The sequence below is a fragment of the Hypanus sabinus genome, chromosome 28, assembly GCF_030144855.1.
Source record: "Hypanus sabinus isolate sHypSab1 chromosome 28, sHypSab1.hap1, whole genome shotgun sequence".
Lineage (NCBI taxonomy): Eukaryota > Metazoa > Chordata > Chondrichthyes > Myliobatiformes > Dasyatidae > Hypanus > Hypanus sabinus.
This window is the reverse complement of record NC_082733.1, coordinates 714918-736265: the sequence shown is the minus strand read 5'-3', so window position 1 is coordinate 736265 and position 21348 is coordinate 714918. Positions and strand designations below refer to the sequence as shown.

Below are 21348 nucleotides of genomic sequence, written 5' to 3'. Positions count from 1 at the left end.
TTTAATTTGTTAAATTAAATGTTACTTAGAAACACAGCTTTTTTTGAGAAAGGAACGTCATTACCAGCGATATTATGATGAGTGTACAGTGATGGGGAGCGAATTGAAAAATCACCCATTTGCATTGAAAGGTATCAAGGAGACTGATTTGTAGCCACTTAAACAACATCTGCAAAGCCCAATTTTAGGCAGATTGGACTCAGTTTACTGACTTAGCCCAAGGGGAAATATTTTAGAAAAACACAAAACATCTTTGTTTTGCAATCATAGTTTTCTACAAAAAAAATGTGAATGATTTGGAAAGAAAGTGATGGTTTGTTGTGTGACATTTTTAGAGCCTGCATGGAGGCGGTGTGGATCCAGACTATTCTGAGTCCCGATACAGCTGTCAGTATTGAGTCAGAATCCAGCACAAAAAGGTGAAAATTAATTAAATCCTGGGGAAAACATGTCATTGTGAGTTGCCATCTCGACCAGATGACACAAGCTAAAGTGATGAAAAGAGAATCTGATCCCTCCCAGAAAGCCAACAATTTGCAGCGGCATATTGTCGGTTGAAGAGGGCCTGGCTGATGCAGATTTGTGAACAAAACAGCAACTGTTTGCATCAGAATGCAAGTATTGAAACAACTATTTGCTTTAATTAAAGTTGCGTGCCTCTATTAGGCTTCAAAATGCATATATTATTCTCAAATTCAAGTGGCTTCATATACCCTGAACCAATGTTTTGAGTGAATGAACCAATTGACTGATTAACTGTTTAATTCACTCACTGCTTCATAACATTAGTGAATCAGAGTTAAACTTTTTTAAAAATCCATTTTACCGAATAATATCAGAGCAGTGAAGCACTTGAACCCTGCCAATCATCGGAAAGCCAAGGCTCCTTGCTGGTTCTAAGTCAGGTTAAAATTCATACTGTTCCAAGTGACCGAAGAAATTGGTAACGTCAGTGCTAAGCACACCATACCTCAACGTGATGTGAAAATGCAGCACCGCTGTCAGGAATTTTCCAGATCCAAATTCCCACCGTGTAGCCAAGTCCAGGGCCTGTCTTACTGATAAAATGCCCGTTTCATCCAGAACCAGAGGCTGGGGAGAGAGGATTACAGAAAGTCAGAACACCTCCCACCAACTAATTACAAATCCACCAAAAGCAAATTCAGGGAAAATAGATGAGAATTGAAAATGAGCTTGCAGAAGTCCTAACACAAGGCACTGTCATGAGCAACAAAGACTGGATCTTTCCCTAATAAGCATCAGCTGCTTATCATGTGGTTCTGCAGCCTAAGCAGGGGCCTTTCCTTCAGCTCACAACATCCAATGAAACATCGCTCCAGGTTATTAACCAGAGGGCTGGCCAGCTTCAAATAGGCCCACACAGAAATCATCCAACACGTAAAGTCTCCAGTATGTGCGATTTGTAGCACAGATGTTGCAACTGATCACAAACAGCATTTCCCTACACAAGATGCAAAAAGAAAATTCTGTAGGGCTTTGAAGCGAAGTTGTGTGTTATCTGTAACACTGGCAATGTATTGACACGTAAACAAACCTATCAGAAACATAAACAACATCCATGTGAACCAATAGCAAGTCTGCAAATGGCTGCCTGGAAAGATCAGAAAGGAAAACTAAGTGCTTAGAATGGAATCAAGTTCACATTGAATCTTTGCCAGCCCAAGGCAGAGTTTGCCCTGCTGTGGTGAACTACATATACCTGTCTATATCTCGCCTCATGTCTCCAAGAGTTATTGATGGTGCATCACCTGCCTAATCCCATTTCCCCAACCCAAAGGTCATGAACCAAGTGCATGCTCAGTGCAGTGAGGTCTGCCTCAGCCATCCTGTCAGGGTTCCTCCTCTCACCGGAGAAAGTTTCCTCCTAAACACAGGAAATTCTGCAGACGCTGGGAATCCTGAGCAACACGCAAAATGCTGGAGAAGCTCAGCTTCTACCTGACTGCCAGATTTGAGGAGTTTTTCCAGCATTGTGTGTGTGTTGCTCAAGGTTTCCAGCGTCTGCAATTGTGTGCAGATGGTACTTGCTAGATGCCGCCCAGATGAAAGGCCTTGGCCTGAAACACAAAAGTTTCCTCAGATTCCTTCCCTTCACTCAGTCGCCTGAGCTGTGTACCAACCTGTCCACTGCCAAACCGGGTACCACACCAATGGGAGAAACTCAATGGCTCAGCTGAGTTGGAAAACGTCCATTCCAATGACCAACATAACCTTCCCTCAACCAAAACACAGCACCATTTATCATATTTTCCACTGGACTCTGCACAGACTGGAAGACATTTTGACTGCGGTGAACTCTTGAAAGTCTGAAGAATACATGGCACTCCAGTTGCAAATGCTGGATTATAAAAACCAGCTCTCATCCAGTTATCACCACATTGCCATTTGTGGGATCTTGGGTTGCCTACATTAAAACAGTGACTGCACCTACAATCGTAAAACTTCAGGGCAGAAGAATGCCACTCAGCCCTCATTCTTGTGCTTCCATTTAATAACACTGATAGTTGATCTAAATGCAGCCCTGACTTTGCATTCCTCCTGCCGTTGGTAACCTTTCGGGCCAAGCCCCTTCATCAGGGACTCCTACCCTTAGCTTTAAAATATGAAGAGGCTCAGCTTCCACTGCCACCATCATCTGAGGAAAAGTCCAAAGACTCACTCTCAGAACACATTTCCCCTCATCTTATGTCTATCCATGGCCTCCTCTATTGTCAAAATGAATCCAAACTCAGGTTGGAGGAACAACACCTTATATACCGGCTGGGTAGCCTCCAACCTGATGGCATGAACATTGATTTCTCTAACTTCCGTTAATGCCCCTCCTCCCCTTCTTACCCCATCCCTGACATATTTTTCAAATCTCTTACTATCTTTCCTTTTGGTTAGTCCTGACGAAGGGTTTCGGCCCAAAACGTCGACAGTGCTTCTCCCTATAGATGCTGTCTGGCCTGCTGTGTTCCACCAGCATTTTGTGTGTGTTGTTCCCCTCATCTTAAATGAGCAACACTTGTCTTTTTGAAGAGCAGTAACTTCCTTCCAATCTGCCCCCCCCCCAAGAAGAAACATTTTTTAAACCCACCCTGTCAAAACAATCAGGTCTCCTGTTACTCTTCTGAACTGCAGCCAATTTAAACTTAGCAGGTCTGACCTTTCCTCAGAATCCAGTCCGACCATTGTAGTTATTAGCTTTTCTGACCACTCCCAACACTCTTCATTCAGATGAATACTATGTATGGCCCTCCACACGTACTCACATCGCCCCTCAAAAGAAGAATGAACTCCCCATTTCCCAACAATGAACAATAACTGTTAGCACTCCCACAAATGTATTAAGAGCAGGTTGATTACCAGGGAACAGGGCAGAGTACATTATGGACAAAAAGAGGGAATCAGATGCAGAGCCAGGGATTACCATAAATTAATAACTTACATCTGTTTTCTCTGAGGAGAAAGACACAGTAGTTAGACAGTTCGGTTGGGATAGTTAATTCCTTGATTACATCAAGATTAATATAGGCTGAAGCTTTATTAGGGTGAGGAAGGTGAATATGATGTTAGCATTCATTTTGAGAGGACCAGAATATAAAAGCAAGGATGTAACACTGAGACGTGTGAAGTGGTCTCAATTTGAGTACTGCAAGCAGTTTTGGCCTCCTTAGCTAAGAAAGGATGTGCTGGCTTTTGAGAGGCCCCAGAAGAGGTTCACAAGAATGATCATGGGAATGAAAGGGTTAACATGTGAGGAGTGTTTGATATCCCTGCACTCACTGGAGTTTTAGAAGAATGGGGGGGGGGGGGCAGGGTGGAATCTAATTGAAACCTATCGAATATTGAAAGGGTTAGATAGAGTGGATGCGGAGAGGATGTTTTCTACAGTGGAGGGAGGGAGGACTATAGGGGGACACAAGAGAGATGAGGTGGAATTTCTTTTGCCAGAGTAGAGTGAACCTGTGGAAGTCATTGCCACATACAACTGTGGAGGCCAGATCATTGAGTATATTTAAAGCAGAGAGATAGGTTCTTATTTAGTCAAATGTTACTGGGAGAAGGCAAGAGAATAGTTTAGGAGGGATAATAAATCCATCATGATCGAATGACAGAGCAGACTCAATGGGCCGAATGGCCCAATGGTTTTAAATATCTTTCCCCTTACTCTAAATCAATGTTCTGCAGTTCTATCTCACTCTGATGTGAAAAAGTTTCTTACAGTCTATCCTACCTCAGTCCTGTTCCTTCTTCACCTCCTCCTCTCCAGGGAGAACGAATCCAGCCTCTCCTCAGAACTAAGCAGCACCAGCCTCATGAACCCTCCCATCACCATCAGATCCTTCCTCTGGTCTAGTGAACTGCAGGCAGTACTCCAGCTGTGGCCTGACCATTGATTTGTAAAGGTGCAGCATAACCTCCCTGTTTTACATTCACTGCTCTGACTAACATCCCAGCTTACCAATGCCTTCTGTATTTGCACTGTCACCTTCAGAGATCTTTGCCCTGCACAAGTCCCTCTGTTCCTCACGTGAGCACTAGTGAGGCTACATCACAAATAGATCACGTCCCAGCATAGCACCCTCAAATGCATCACCTTACACTGAATGGATTACACCAACCTGCCAGTTCTCAACACACTGACATCATTCTCCAGCCTAGGACCACCTCTACACTGTCAACAACTCCAACCTTTCCGTCTCCAGCACTTACTGGCCTCCCCACGTACATTGCTCATGTACAGTCAGTGGCACTTTTCCATTCCCCTGTATACTGGCTCGTTTATGCAAATATGAAATCACATGGCAGCAAATTAATGCACAAAAACATGCAGATGTGATCCAGTTGTTGTTCAGACCAAACAAGAGAATGGGGAAGAGATGTGTTGTAAGTGACTTTGACTGTGGAATGATTGTTAGTGGTTTTGAGTATCTCACAAAATTACCTTCTGGAACTTTCACACACTTAGTCTCTAGGGTTTATATAGAATGCTGCAAAAAAAACAAAAATGCTGTGAGTAGCAGTTCTGTGGGTGAAAACACCTCATTAGTTAATGAGAGAGGTCAGAGGAGAATGACCAGCTGGTTCAAACTGACAGGAAAGTGACAGTAACTCTAACCACACATTACAAGTGTGGTGTGCAGAAGGCATCTCTGAATGCACAACACAGTGAACCCTGAATTGGATGGGCCACAGCAGCACAAGACAATGAACAGGAGATATCTAATAAACTTGCCACTAAGTGAAGGGTCCCAGCACTGCTTCCTGTGGGACACCACTGTTCAGAGGCATCCAATCACAAAAACCATCATCCACTTTCTCCTAATACCAGGCCAATTTTGGATCCAATTTTCCCTAGATCCCATGGGCCTTGATCTTATGGACCAATCTCCCATATGGGACCTAACTGTAAACCACATCTACTGTACTGTCTTCATCAATGCACATTGGTACCTCCTCAAAAATTTACTGGGTTGTTGGCTGGGATGGAACGTTTCAGTTCTAGTGAGAGTGGATATGCTGGGTTTGTTTTCCTTAGAGCAGACGTGACTGAAGGGGCAACTTGGGAGGGAAACAAAATTATGAAGCGTATAGGTAAAAGAGGGTGGTAAGGAAGTTTACCCAATGCCGGACATATCCAAAGCAGAGGGAACATGTTTAAGGTGGATGGTAGGGAAGAACAGAGAATAAAGTACAGGTACAGGAAAGAGCAGGAGCAGTGTCAGTGAAAGGGATTGCAACAGACCGAAAACTTGCAGAATCAGGTTTATTATCAATGATCCTCGTCATGAGATTTGTTGTTTTGTGTCAGCAGCACAATGCAAGACAAAATAAACTTCACTATAGGCTTAAGTAGATAAATAATGGATAGCACAAAAGAAAAAGTGAGGTAGTATTCATGGGTTGGTCATAAATTTCATGGTGGAGGAGGAGTTGTTCCTAAAACACAGAGTGTGCACAACTATTGTTGGCAGGATTTGAAATGGTGACAAGGAGGCATACAGAAGTGAGCTATATCAGCTGTTCGAGTGGTATCAACAACCTTGCACTCAATGTCAGTGTGGCCAAGGACTTGATCGTGGACTTCAGGAAGGGGAAATCAAGGGAGCACACACCAGTCCTCACTGAGGGGTCTGCAGGAGAAAGGGTGAGCAGTTTCAAGTCCCCAGCTGTCTGTATCTCTGAATATGTACACTGGGCCCAACATATTGATGCAATTACAAACAAGGCAAGACAGTGACTATATTTCATTAGGAGTGTGAGGAGGTTTTGTTTGTCACCAAAAGACATTCACAAGGCTCTACAGGTGTACCATGGAGAGCATTCTAACTAGTTGCATCACTGTCTGTATGGAGGGGTCACTGCACAGGATCGGAAAAAGCTGCAGAAAGTTGTAAACTCAGCCAACTCCATCATGGGCACTAGCATCCAGGGCACCTTTAAAAGGCAATCCCGTAAAAAAGTGATGTCCATCATTAAAGGCCCCCATCATCCAGGACCTGGCTTCTTCTCTCAGCTACCATAAAGGAGGTGGTTCAGGAGCCTGAAGGCACACACTCAACGTTTCAGGAACAGCTTGTTCCCTTCCACCATCAGATTTCTGAATGGACAATGAATCCATGAACACTACCTGACTCTTTTTTCTTCTCTTTTTACATTACTTATTTAATTTTTTGACTATATTAAGTACTTATTGTAACTTACAGGTTGTGTATTATTAAGTGTTACACTGTACTGCTGCCGCAAAACAACAAACTTCATGACGTTCCAGTGATATCAACCCTGATTCCGATTCAGGCTTCTATACCTCCTCCCGGATGGTCGTAATGAAAAAAGGGCAATGGTGCGGGTCCTCAATGATCAATACCAAATACTTGATATTTCTCACTGATTCGTAGTGTATCACTTTTACAGCAAATGCAGATAAACGTGTTCTCTGTTCACATCTGTCACACAGCAATAAACCTTCCAACAATACAAAAGAGAAGGAACTCTGCAGGTCAGGACAGTTGACATTCTGGGTTGAGTTTCCCTTGTGTCTCCAAACATCTAGATGAGAGGGCACTGGAATCTAACGTTCATCGTTTATTCATCATCACCCATTTCCTCTTCATCCGAGAGGCTAAGGGGCTCTCACCGTCCAGCCAGTGTTTACTGGATCCAAATCTGTTTGTGGGCAGTATCACCCCGATTCAGGTGGAAACTCCACGTGGCTGGAATGCAAAATCTAGAAAGTTCCAAGGACAAAGAATAATCTAAGCTCAAGAAAGTCAGGTATATTTTACTTAATAAAGGTGTCAGTTTAAATCAGCTACACCATATGTACATGAACTTCAACATTAATTTAACAAAGGCTCTGAAACAATATGGCATGATATCTGCGCCACACTGATTACACATCCAAATACCACAACTTGTCACCATCAGTTCTGAACATCGGTCAGTGGGCTCAAAAACTGAAAGTTTCTCCATCTTCAGAAGCTACCTGGCCTGTTCACAAACCAGTTTTTTTTTTACTTCAGATTTCCAGCATCTGCATGATTTTATTTGGTTATGTCAACCTACATCTTCCTCAGTTTTACTCCCCACCTTTTCATTGGCAAGTTATCCTTGTGGCTCACTGTTCCTTGGAAAACTTAAGTGTTTAGGGTCTTTTCTATCTAGTAAATGCAAATCTTCCCTCCCAGATTGTATTCTAATACTCAAAAACTGAAAAGACTTTGTTTAACTGTAAAATAGGTTGAAGTTCATAGAGTCACGGAGAGTACAGCACAGAAATAGACCCATCAGCCCATCTAGTCTGTGCTGAACCATTTAAGCTGCCCACTCCCATTGATCTGCACTGGGACCACAGCCACCCATAACTCCTCCCTTCCACATCCCTATCCAAACTTCTCTTGAACATCGAAATTCACTTCTTGCATTGGCAGGACACTCTCCATACACACACAACTTACTGAGTGAACTAGTTTCCTGTTATTTTCCCCTTAAACTTTTCACCTTTCACACTTAACCCATGATCTCCAGTTGTAGTCCCATCTAACCTCAGTAGAAAAAGCTTGCTTGCACTTACCCTATCTATTTCCCTCATAATTTTATATACCTCTATCAAATCTCCTCTCAATCTTCTACATACCAAGGAATAAAACCCTCACCTATTCACTCTACCTTTATAACTCGAATCCTCCAGTCCCAGCAACATCCTTGCAAATTTTCTCTATACTCTTTCAACGTTATTTATACTTTCCTGTATGTAGGTGGCCAAATCTGCACACAATGCTCTAAATTAGGCCTTACCAACATCTGATACAACTTCAACCTGAATCTCAGTTCCTGTATTCAATACTTTGATTTATGGTCAATGTGCCAAGAACTTTATTTTACGACCCTATCCACCTGTATGCCCAGATCCCACGTTCTATCACACTGCTCAGTGCCCTACCATTCACCATGTAAGACCTACCGCAACTGGTCATCCTGAAATGCAACACCTCATACATTAAATTCCATCTACTTTATTCCAGCTGGTCCAGATCCTGCTGGAATCTCTGATAGCATTCCACTACACCCCCAATCTTCATGCCATCCACAAATTGGCTGATCCAATTGGCTGATCGTATTATCATCTAGATTGTTAATATAGATAGTAAACAACAAAGGACCCAGCACCAATCCCTGCGGCCTCCAGTCAGGGAGGCAACCATCTACTACCACAATCCGGCTACTCCCATAAAGCCATTGTCTAATCTAATTTACCACCTCACCTTGAATGCCAAGCGACTGAACCTCCCCGATCAACCTCCCAAGCGGGATCTAGTCAAAGGCCTTGCTGAAGTCCATGTAGACAACATCCACTGCCTTGCCTTCATCAACTTTCCTGGTAACTTCCTTGTAAAGCTATAAGATTGGTTAGATTGGTAATCATGCACAAAGCCATGCTGACTATCCCTAATCTGTCCCTATCTATCCAAATACACAGGATACCTTCCTTATAATATTTTCCAAAAGTTTTCCTACTGATATCAGGCTCACCAGCCTGTAATTTCCTGGTTTATTTTTAGAGCCTTTCTTAAACAGTAAAACAACACTGGCTATCCTCCAATCCTCCAAAACCTCACCTGTCACGAAGGATGATATAAATATCTCTGCCAGGGCCCCTGCAATTCCTGCACTTGCCTCCCGTGGGATCCAAGGGAACACTTTGTCCGGCCCTGGGAATTTATCCACCCAATTGCCCTTGAGACAGCAAGTGCCTCCTCCTCTGTAATCTTTATAGGGTCCATGTCCTCACTGTTGTTTTGCCTCACTCCCGTAGACTCTGTAACCATCTCCTGAGTAAATACAGATGCAAAAAAAAAAAATCTATTTCAGATCTCCCCATATCTTTTGGTTCTAGGCATAGATTTGGATCTTCCACAGGACCAATTTTGTTCTCTGCAATCCTTCTGCTCTTCACATAACTGTAGAATCCCTGAAGATTCACCTTCACTTTGTCTGCTATGGTAAACCTGACACCATCAGAATTGCCTTTTCTCTAATTTAAAACTCAACCTGTGGATCAGACCTATCTTCTTCCATATTTACTTTGAAACTCATGGCATTATGTTAACTAGATGCAGATCCTGCACAAACTTCTGTTACCTATCCTGTCTTATTCCCTAACAGCAGATCAGGTATTGCACTGGGACTTCTATGTACTGTTTAAGAAAACTTTTCTGAACATATTTGACAAACTCTATCCCATCTACAGGATGTAAATCCCAGTCAACATGTGGAAAGTTAAATTCACCTACTGTAACAAGCTTGTTTCTTGCAACAGTCTGCAATCTCTCTCGAGATTTGTTCCTCTAAATCCCGTGGACTGTTATGTGATCTATAATATTGCCCCATTAATGTGCTCATACCTTTCTTATGAGACAAGATCTCCAGTCTGTTCTGACTGAGCACTGCTGTGACATTTTCCCTAACTAATAATGCCACCTCTCCACCTTTAATCCATTCCACTCTGTTACATCGAAAACAACCGAACCCTGGAATATTGAGCTGCCAGACCTGCCCCTCCTGCAGCCAAGATTTGCTAATGTCAACAACATCGTAATTTTATGTGTTGATCCATGCCCTGAGCTCATTTGCCTTCCCTGCAATACCTTTTCCATTGAATATATCAATTCAGAATATTAGTCCCACCATGCTCAGGCTTTTAATTCCTGCCTTTAACTGTGATCGTACCAACATCTGCCTCCACAACCTCTCCACTATCTGTTCTGGCACCTTGGTTCCCATCCCCCTGAAACTTTAGTTTAACCTCACTGTGCAGCACCTAGCAAACCTTCCCTTTAGGTTATTAGTCCCCCTCCAGTTCAGGAGCAAACTGTCTCTGCTGTACAGGTCCCACTTTCCCCTGAAGGGAGTCCAAAATAATCCAAAAATGTGACACCCTCCCTCCTTAGCTACATGATCTTCCTATTTCTGGTCTAACTCTTGGCACAGGTAGCAATCCTGAGATCACAACCCTGGAGGCCCTGTCCATTAACTTAGTACCTAACTTCCTGAATTCACTTTATAGAACCTCATCCCTCTCCCTACCCATGTCATTGGTACCCACATAGACCACAACCTCTGGCCACTCACCCTCCCAATTAAGAATGCCGAGGACACAATCGGAGATGTCCCTGACCCTGGCACCTGGCAGGCAACAAAACATCCAGAAATCTCATTCTCGTCTACAGAACTCCCTTTCTGCTCCTCAGACTACTGAGTCCCTTATCACCACAGCTCACCTCTTCTCCCCTTTCTGTTCAGAGCCAGACTCAGCGCCAGAACCCTGACCACTGTGACTTTCCTCTGCTAGTCAGCCCCCCCCCCAAACAGCATCCAATGTGATAGTCTGTTGTAGAGGGGATGGGCACAGGGGTATTCTGCACTGGCCCCTTAACCCCTTTCCCCATCCTGACTGTCACCCAGACTCCTGTGTCCTGTTCCTTGGGTGTAACTAGCCCTTTCTCTGTCCTTTCTATCAACCCCTCAAAATGATCCAGAGTTCATCCAGTTCCAGCTCCAAATCCTTAACGCGGAGTGTTCGAAGCTGCTGCTGGATGTACTTCTGGCAGTTACAGTTGTCAGGGACACTGGAGGTCTCCCTGCCTTCCCACATCCCATAACAGGAGCATTCCACTACCCTGCCTGGCATTCCTTCGGTCTTAGCTGTGCAAATATAAAGAAAACAATAAATAAACTGGGGAAAGAAGTCTATCTGCAGCTTTCTCACTTTCTCTCACTCAAGTCTCTCCTCACTGAAGCTTTGAAGAGCTGAGAGTCTCCGTCAGTCAGGGTTGACCATGGATATTGTGTCCTAGCTGTCTAGGTACACAAGCCTGGACAGTACGATATGGAGAGCAAGCTGTTGGCCATGTAACAAGCTCGCCCTTTCCATGTATCTAATGAACTCAAACGAACGGCAGAGACCAATACAGTTTGGTACAAGCAGCATCAGAGGAGTTGCCAGTCAGCGTTGAACACAATGTGGGACTGCCTCAGGGACTCCAGCTCTGGATTTTTCCCTCGGGGTTTACTCCCGAAGCCTTCCCCATGAGTGGGTATAGCCACAAAGCAGCGGAGGTTTGAGGTCAAACACGAGGAAATCTGCAGATGCTAGAAATTCAAACAACACACAAAATGCTGGTGGAACACAGTCCTGACAAAGGGTCTCGGCCCGAAACGTCGACAGTGCTTCTCCCGATAGACGCTGCCTGGCCTGCTGTGTTCCGCCAGCATTTTGCGTGGAGGTTTGAGATCAGAGTTTTCCTTCTCCTAGATTAGCTGCCAACCACGGCTGATCAATCCCACCTGACCAAAGTAACTGACTTTCAGGCGCCAGTAACCCACTTTTGCCCCTTCTCCTGTCAGTAGAAACAGTTCCGCTGGGCTTAGCAGCTAAGCCACACGTGAAGGCCAGGAGCTGGACTCGGTTGTCAGAGGCTATTTGAGGCACATGCCAAATGGAACTTTTAATAGTTGGGTAGTCTCCCCAGTACCAACCCAAAGGAACCTTGAAGAGCTAAAGCCTCTGGTAACCACTAACAATGCCCACTCCAACTATGGCCACTCCACCTGCCCCTGGCTTACTTTAATTTGTTCTTGCCAAGCAATCCTGACCACTGATTGGCCGATGTTCAAAGTAAATTTATCTAAGTACATATAGGTCACCATATACAACCCTGAGATTAATTTTCTTTCTGGCGTCAATAAGTCCGTAATAGAATAACTATATTATAATCAATGAAAGAACAGAATGGGATTTTCAAAGTTGACAATAAATTCATTATCAAAGTACATACTGCATATGTTACCGTAAAGAGTCAGAGTACTATTGCACAAAAACAGGTCCTTTAGCCTCTTTAATCCATGCCCAACTATTATTCCACCTAGTCCCATTGACCCGCACCTGGACCATAGCCCTCCATACCCCTCTCATCCATGTACTTACCCAAACTTTTCTTAAATGCTGAAATCAAACCTACATCCAACCACTTCCACCACCAGCTCATTTCATTCTCGGAGTGAAGAAGTTTCCTCTTTAACATTTAACCTTTCACTCTTAAACCCATGACCTCTAGTTCTGGTCTCACCCAGCCTCAGTGGAAAAATCCTACTTGCATTTACCCTATCTATACCGCTCAACATGTGGACTGTAGCCCTCATTTGGTTGGGGTCGACTCAAGATACCGTACTCATTTTCCTGCAGGCATTTGCTAGAAAAATGTGAAAAAAAACTAGACATAAAGACTGACAGAAAACTAATCTTCAAAAGAAGACAGTCTGTGCAGATAAAAATAACACTGAGAGCATGAGTTGTAAAGGGTCTTTGAAAGTGAGTCTCTAGGTTGTAGAAGCAGTTGAGAGTGGTGGTGACTGAAACTATCCATATCAGTTCGGAAGCATGATGGTTGTAGGATAATAACTGTTCATGAACCTGGTGCTGTGGGTTCCTAGGCTTCTGTACCTCCTGCTCGATGGTAGTAGTGAGAAGAGGGCAAGGCCTGGATGGTGGGGGTCTTTGAAAATGGATGCTGCTTCCTTGTGAAGGCACACTCTGGAGATGTGCCCAATCACGGTGAGGGTTTTGCCTGGGATGCATTGTGCCATATCCACCACTTTTTGGAGTCTTTTTCGATCCAGGGCATTGGTGTAATGCAACCAGTTAAGATACTGTGCATCTTCCACAAGTTTACTGAAGTTTTTGGTGATGTGCTAAATCTATGTAAACTCTAAGAAAGCAGAGGTGCTGTTGTACCTCTTTGGAATGATATATATGCTGGTCCCAGAACAGAACTGCTGATACCAAGGAATTTAAAGCTACTGAAGCTCTCCCTCCAGTCACCTGAGGACTGACTCATGCACCTTCAGCTTCTTCCTTTTGTGGTTGATAACCAACCCTTTGGTTTTACTCAAGTTGAATGCGAGATTGTTGTGGCGCCAAACAGATTCTTAATTTCTCCCTTATATGCTTTTTTTAAAAAAAAGAAAACAACTTTGTATTTGGCCAATGACAGTGGTATCATCAGCAAACTTGAATATGGCATTGGAGCTGTACTAAGTCACACAGTCATTAAGTGTCAGTGAGTGAACAGGGGCCAAGCACACAGCCCTGTGGTCCACCTGTGCTAATGATGAATATGTGGGAGATGTCATGACCAGTCTATACTAACTGGGGGTGTGTTAGTGAGGAAATCAAAGACCCAGATGTATAGGGAGGTACCGACGCCCAGGTATTGTACGTTAGTGAAGAGCCTCGATGGCATAATGGCGGAGCTGAATGCAGAGACATATTCAAAGAAGAGCATCTTCTCTGTCCAGGTGTTCCAGAGTAGAGTGAAGAGCCAATGCAACGGCATCTACTGCCTTGAACCTTTGTAAATGTGGTGTTCTTCAGAGTGCTGTACGGAGGGAGTGCAGATTCTTTACCCAGCAATAATGAAGGAACAGAGATAAATTCACAAGTTGGAATGGAACCTTGAGGGGAATTTATGATTCGCAGCATTCAGTTTGTCAACTCCCCCAAATCTCTGGTTCATGGTATTCCAATGCACCAACACCCCAGAGTATAGGTGGTGAAGAATTTATGAAAGTAGCTGTTGTCATTTTGCAGATGATGTACATACACCATGGCAACCGTGTGCTGGTTGGACACCTCCCAATTCCAGCAGTAAAAGATGCAGGTTGGAGACCATAAGATATAGGAGCAGAATGAGGCCATTTGGCCCATCAAGTCTGCTCCGCCATTTCATCCAATTTTCCTCGCAGCCCCAATCTCCTGCCTTTTTCCCATATCCCTTCATGCACTGATCTATCAACCTCTACCTTAAATATACACAAAGACCTAGCCTCCACAGCTGCCTGTGACAAAGAATTCCACACATTCACCACTCCCTGACTGAAGAAATTCCTCATCTCCTTTATAAAAGGACACTCCTCTATTCTGTGTCCTCTGGTCTTAGACTCCACCACCATTGGAACCATTCTCTCCACATCCACTGCCTCCATTTAGAAAACAGTCAACCTTTTCATTTCTTCTACCAAAATTCATGACCATACACTTCCCAACACTGTATTCTGTCTGCCACTTTCTGCCCATTCTCAGAATTTGTCCAGCTCCTTCTGTAGCCTCCCCACTTCCTCAAAACTACCTGCCCTTCCACCTATTTCCGTACCATCTGCAAACTTTGCAACAAAGCTATCAATTCTATCATCCAAATCATTGACAAATAACTGAAAAAGAATCGGTCCCAATGCAGACCCTTGTGGAACACCACTAGTCATTGGCTGCAAGCCAAAAATGGCTATTTATTCCCACTGACTGGCCTCCTGCCAATCAGTCGCTGATTTATCCATGCAACAATCTTTGCTGTAATCCCATGGGCTTGTAGCTCGTTAAACTACCTCACATGTAGCACCTTGTCAAAGGCCTTCTGAAAATTCAAATTCAAAAATTCAACATCAACCAATTCTCATCTGTCTATCCTGCTTGTTATTTCTTCAAAGAATTCCAACAGATTAGTCAGACAAGACTTTCCCTAGAGAAAATCTCCAAATAACCTGAAAGCTCAACCTTAATAATTGACTCTAGCATCTTTCTAACCACCGAGGTTGGTCAAACTGCCCTATAGTTTCCTTTCTTCTGCCTCTCCCCGGTCTTGAAGACTGGAATAGTATTTGCAATTACCTAGTCTTCCGGAACCATTCCATAAATTAGTGATTCTTGAAAGATCATTACTAATGCCACCACAATCTGTTCAGCCACCTCTTTCAGAAACTTGGGATGTAGTCAATCTGGTCCAGTTGACTTAAGTACCTTCAGATCTTTAGGTTTCCCAAGACATCCCCTTTAGAACATTAGAGAATGCAGCTTGGAATCTCCCCTTTAGAACAGTAAAGGGTGCTGGTGGGAACGTTCCCTTTAGAACAGTGAAGGGTGCTGGTTGGAACGTTCCCTTTAGAACAGTGAAGGGTGCTGGTTGGAGATCTCCCCTTTAGAACAGTGAAGGGTGCAGGTTGGAGATCTCCCCTTTAGAACAGTGAAGGGTGTCAGTTGGAACGTTCCCTTTAGAACAGTGAAGAGTGTTGGTTGGAGATCTCCCCTTTAGAACAGTGAAGGGTGCCGGTTGGAGATCTCCCCTTTAGAACAGTAAAAGGTGTCAGTTGGAACGTCCCCTTTAGAACAGTGAAGGGTGCTGGTTGGAGATCTCCCCTTTAGAACAGTAAAGGGTGCCGGTTGGAGATCTCCCCTTTAGAACAGTAAAGGGTGTCAGTTGGAGATCTCCCCTTTAGAACAGTGAAGGGTGTCAGTTGGAGATCTCCCCTTTAGAACAGTGAAGGGTGCTGGTTGGAGATCTCCCCTTTAGAACAGTGAAGGGTGTCAGTTGGAACGTTCCCTTTAGAACAGTGAAGAGTGTTGGTTGGAGAACTCCCCTTTAGAACAGTAAAGGGTGCTGGTTGGAGATCTCCCCTTTAGAACAGTAAAGGGTGCCGGTTGGAGATCTCCCCTTTAGAACAGTGAAGGGTGCCGGTTGGAGATCTCCCCTTTAGAACAGTAAAGGGTGCCGGTTGGAGATCTCCCCTTTAGAACAGTGAAGGGTGCCGGTTGGAGATCTCCCCTTTAGAACAGTGAAGGGTGCCGGTTGGAGATCTCCCCTTTAGAACAGTAAAGGGTGCCGGTTGGAGATCTCCCCTTTAGAACAGTGAAGGGTGTCAGTTGGAACGTCCCCTTTAGAACAGTGAAGGGTGCCGGTTGGAGATCTCCCCTTTAGAACAGTGAAGGGTGCTGGTTGGAGATCTCCCCTTTAGAACAGTGAAGGGTGCAGGTTGGAGATCTCCCCTTTAGAACAGTAAAGGGTGCCGGTTGGAGATCTCCCCTTTAGAACAGTGAAGGGTGTCAGTTGGAGATCTCCCCTTTAGAACAGTAAAGGGTGCCGGTTGGAGATCTCCCCTTTAGAACAGTGAAGGGTGCCGGTTGGAGATCTCCCCTTTAGAACAGTGAAGGGTGCCGGTTGGAGATCTCCCCTTTAGAACAGTAAAGGGTGCCGGTTGGAGATCTCCCCTTTAGAACAGTGAAGGGTGTCAGTTGGAGATCTCCCCTTTAGAACAGTAAAGGGTGCCGGTTGGAGATCTCCCCTTTAGAACAGTGAAGGGTGCCGGTTGGAGATCTCCCCTTTAGAACAGTGAAGGGTGCCGGTTGGAGATCTCCCCTTTAGAACAGTAAAGGGTGCCGGTTGGAGATCTCCCCTTTAGAACAGTGAAGGGTGTCAGTTGGAACGTCCCCTTTAGAACAGTAAAGGGTGTCAGTTGGAGATCTCCCCTTTAGAACAGTAAAGGGTGCCGGTTGGAGATCTCCCCTTTAGAACAGTGAAGGGTGCTGGTTGGAGATCTCCCCTTTAGAACAGTAAAGGGTGTCAGTTGGAGATCTCCCCTTTAGAACAGTAAAGGGTGCCGGTTGGAGATCTCCCCTTTAGAACAGTAAAGGGTGCTGGTTGGAGATCTCCCCTTTAGAACAGTGAAGGGTGCCGGTTGGAGAACTCCCCTTTAGAACAGTAAAGGGTGCCGGTTGGAGATCTCCCCTTTAGAACAGTAAAGGGTGTCAGTTGGAGATCTACCCTTTAGAACAGTAAAGGGTGCTGGTTGGAGATCTCCCCTTTAGAACAGTAAAGGGTGCTGGTTGGAGATCTCCCCTTTAGAACAGTGAAGGGTGCTGGTTGGAGATCTCCCCTTTAGAACAGTAAAGGGTGCCGGTTGGAGATCTCCAACAGTAAAGGGTGCTGGTTGGAGATCTCCCCTTTAGAACAGTGAAGGGTGCTGGTTGGAGATCTCTCCTTTAGAACAGTAAAGGGTGCCGGTTGGAGATCTCCCCTTTAGAACAGTAAAGGGTGCTGGTTGGAGATCTCCCCTTTAGAACAGTGAAGGGTGTCAGTTGGAACGTTCCCTTTAGAACAGTAAAGGGTGTCAGTTGGAGATCTCCCCTTTAGAACAGTAAAGGGTGCTGGTTGGAGATCTCCCCTTTAGAACAGTAAAGGGTGCTGGTTGGAGATCTCCCCTTTAGAACAGTGAAGGGTGCCGGTTGGAGATCTCCCCTTTAGAACAGTAAAGGGTGCCGGTTGGAGATCTCCCCTTTAGAACAGTAAAGGGTGCCGGTTGGAGATCTCCCCTTTAGAACAGTGAAGGGTGCCGGTTGGAGATCTCCCCTTTAGAACAGTGAAGGGTGCCGGTTGGAGATCTCCCCTTTAGAACAGTGAAGGGTGCCGGTTGGAGATCTCCCCTTTAGAACAGTAAAGGGTGCTGGTTGGAGATCTCCCCTTTAGAACAGTAAAGGGTGCCGGTTGGAGATCTCCAACAGTAAAGGGTGCTGGTTGGAGATCTCCCCTTTAGAACAGTAAAGGGTGCCGGTTGGAGATCTCCAACAGTGAAGGGTGCCGGTTGGAGATCTCCCCTTTAGAACAGTAAAGGGTGCCGGTTGGAGATCTCCAACAGTAAAGGGTGCTGGTTGGAGATCTCCCCTTTAGAACAGTAAAGGGTGCTGGTTGGAGATCTCCCCTTTAGAACAGTAAAGGGTGCTGGTTGGAGATCTCCCCTTTAGTACAGTGAAGGGTGCCGGTTGGAGATCTCCCCTTTAGAACAGTAAAGGGTGCCGGTTGGAGATCTCCCCTTTAGAACAGTGAAGCGTGCCGGTTGGAGATCTCCCCTTTAGAACAGTAAAGGGTGCTGGTTGGAGATCTCCCCTTTAGAACAGTAAAGCGTGCCGGTTGGAGATCTCCCCTTTAGAACAGTAAAGGGTGCTGGTTGGAGATCTCCCCTTTAGAACAGTAAAGGGTGCTGGTTGGAGATCTCCCCTTTAGAACAGTGAAGGGTGCTGGTTGGAACGTCCCCTTTAGAACAGTAAAGGGTGCTGGTTGGAGATCTCCCCTTTAGAACAGTAAAGGGTGCTGGTTGGAGATCTCCCCTTTAGAACAGTAAAGGGTGCTGGTTGGAGATCTCCCCTTTAGAACAGTAAAGGGTGCTGGTTGGAGATCTCCCCTTTAGAACAGTGAAGGGTGCCAGTTGGAGATCTCCCCTTTAGAACAGTAAAGGGTGCTGGTTGGAGATCTCCCCTTTAGAACAGTAAAGGGTGCTGGTTGGAGATCTCCCCTTTAGAACAGTGAAGGGTGCCAGTTGGAGATCTCCCCTTTAGAACAGTAAAGGGTGCTGGTTGGAGATCTCCCCTTTAGAACAGTAAAGGGTGCTGGTTGGAGATCTCCCCTTTAGAACAGTAAAGGGTGCTGGTTGGAGATCTCCCCTTTAGAACAGTAAAGGGTGCTGGTTGGAGATCTCCCCTTTAGAACAGTAAAGGGTGCTGGTTGTTGATCTCCCCTTTAGAACAGTAAAGGGTGCTGGTTGGAGATCTCCCCTTTAGAACAGTAAAGGGTGCTGGTTGGAGATCTCCCCTTTAGAACAGTAAAGGGTGCTGGTTGGAGATCTCCCCTTTAGAACAGTAAAGGGTGCTGGTTGGAGATCTCCCCTTTAGAACAGTGAAGGGTGCTGGGTGGAGATCTCCCCTTTAGAACAGTGAAGGGTGCCGGTTGGAGATCTCCCCTTTAGAACAGTGAAGGGTGCCGGTTGGAGATCTCCCCTTTAGAACAGTGAAGGGTGCTGGTTGGAGATCTCCCCTTTAGAACAGTAAAGGGTGCCGGTTGGAGATCTCCAACAGTAAAGGGTGCTGGTTGGAGATCTCCCCTTTAGAACAGTAAAGGGTGCCGGTTGGAGATCTCCAACAGTGAAGGGTGCCGGTTGGAGATCTCCCCTTTAGAACAGTAAAGGGTGCCGGTTGGAGATCTCCAACAGTAAAGGGTGCTGGTTGGAGATCTCCCCTTTAGAACAGTAAAGGGTGCTGGTTGGAGATCTCCCCTTTAGAACAGTAAAGGGTGCTGGTTGGAGATCTCCCCTTTAGTACAGTGAAGGGTGCCGGTTGGAGATCTCCCCTTTAGAACAGTAAAGGGTGCCGGTTGGAGATCTCCCCTTTAGAACAGTGAAGCGTGCCGGTTGGAGATCTCCCCTTTAGAACAGTAAAGGGTGCTGGTTGGAGATCTCCCCTTTAGAACAGTAAAGCGTGCCGGTTGGAGATCTCCCCTTTAGAACAGTAAAGGGTGCTGGTTGGAGATCTCCCCTTTAGAACAGTAAAGGGTGCTGGTTGGAGATCTCCCCTTTAGAACAGTGAAGGGTGCTGGTTGGAACGTCCCCTTTAGAACAGTAAAGGGTGCTGGTTGGAGATCTCCCCTTTAGAACAGTAAAGGGTGCTGGTTGGAGATCTCCCCTTTAGAACAGTAAAGGGTGCTGGTTGGAGATCTCCCCTTTAGAACAGTAAAGGGTGCTGGTTGGAGATCTCCCCTTTAGAACAGTGAAGGGTGCCAGTTGGAGATCTCCCCTTTAGAACAGTAAAGGGTGCTGGTTGGAGATCTCCCCTTTAGAACAGTAAAGGGTGCTGGTTGGAGATCTCCCCTTTAGAACAGTGAAGGGTGCCAGTTGGAGATCTCCCCTTTAGAACAGTAAAGGGTGCTGGTTGGAGATCTCCCCTTTAGAACAGTAAAGGGTGCTGGTTGGAGATCTCCCCTTTAGAACAGTAAAGGGTGCTGGTTGGAGATCTCCCCTTTAGAACAGTAAAGGGTGCTGGTTGTTGATCTCCCCTTTAGAACAGTAAAGGGTGCTGGTTGTTGATCTCCCCTTTAGAACAGTAAAGGGTGCTGGTTGGAGATCTCCCCTTTAGAACAGTAAAGGGTGCTGGTTGGAGATCTCCCCTTTAGAACAGTAAAGGGTGCTGGTTGGAGATCTCCCCTTTAGAACAGTGAAGGGTGCTGGGTGGAGATCTCCCCTTTAGAACAGTGAAGGGTGCCGGTTGGAGATCTCCCCTTTAGAACAGTGCCGGTTGGAGATCTCCCCTTTAGAACAGTGAAGGGTGCTGGTTGGAGATCTCCCCTTTAGAACAGTGAAGGGTGCTGGTTGGAGATCTCCCCTTTAGAACAGTGAAGGGTGCCGGTTGGAGATCTCCCCTTTAGAACAGTAAAGGGTGTCAGTTGGAACGTTCCCTTTAGAACAGTGAAGAGTGTTGGTTGGAGATCTCCCCTTTAGAACAGTGAAGGGTGTCAGTTGGAACGTTCCCTTTAGAACAGTAAAGGGTGCTGGTTGGAGATCTCCCCTTTAGAACAGTGAAGGGTGCTGGTTGGAATGTCCCCTTTGGAACAGAGAAAGATGCCGGTGGGAGATCTCCCCTTTAGAACAGTAAAAGATTCCAGAGTCTGTCCACTGATTCTCCAGCCTACCATCTCTGGTTGGGATGAGACAGTATGGTCTGTATATAATATGACATTTGTGAGGCTTCATCCTCATCTGAAGGGTTGCTCCTCAGGTCTGGCTGCACTTCAGCATTGTGCTCCTGGTCTGTGGTCACACGGAACCGAGGGGGAGAGGAGTGCGCAGGGGATCACCTGGTCCTGGGCAGTCGGGTCGTGAGAAACCCATAGCACAATTCTGAAAAACTTCACAGGATATTTCCTTGCTGGTCTGAAATGGGAGCTTACTCTTTTTCCAGGACACATCAGTGGCTGCACTTCAAAAATTGGGTTTATAAGACTTGGATTAAAATGTTGCTCTAGAAATGAAACCTCTTAAATATATTTATTCCATATGCTGATTAATAAAGACAGTCCCTGACTCATGAATAGTTTGTTTTTACAGGAGCAACAGATGGATGGGTAAGAGAGAGGGAACTTGTTCAGCTGTTCACATGTACAGTTCATGCGTCAGATATTTGAATATAATAAT

The 21348-nt window shown here is 45.4% G+C and overlaps 1 protein-coding gene across 4 annotated transcripts in view; it reads right to left on the bottom strand.

Annotated features, from left to right (window-relative positions):
• rab27a (RAB27A, member RAS oncogene family) overlaps nucleotides 1-21348 on the bottom strand; it is a 276544-nt gene that overhangs the window by 167276 nt on the left and 87920 nt on the right. For 2 of the 4 annotated variants that reach the window (XM_059952507.1, XM_059952505.1), the window contains exon 2: nucleotides 971-1092. The exons of 1 other annotated variant lie outside the window; for it this stretch is intronic. The gene's annotated coding sequence lies outside the window, so the exon portion shown is untranslated. Of the gene's footprint in view, nucleotides 1-970; nucleotides 1093-4951; nucleotides 4998-21348 lie in introns of all 4 variants that reach the window. One more of the 4 variants, XM_059952506.1, reaches the window with a different exon arrangement.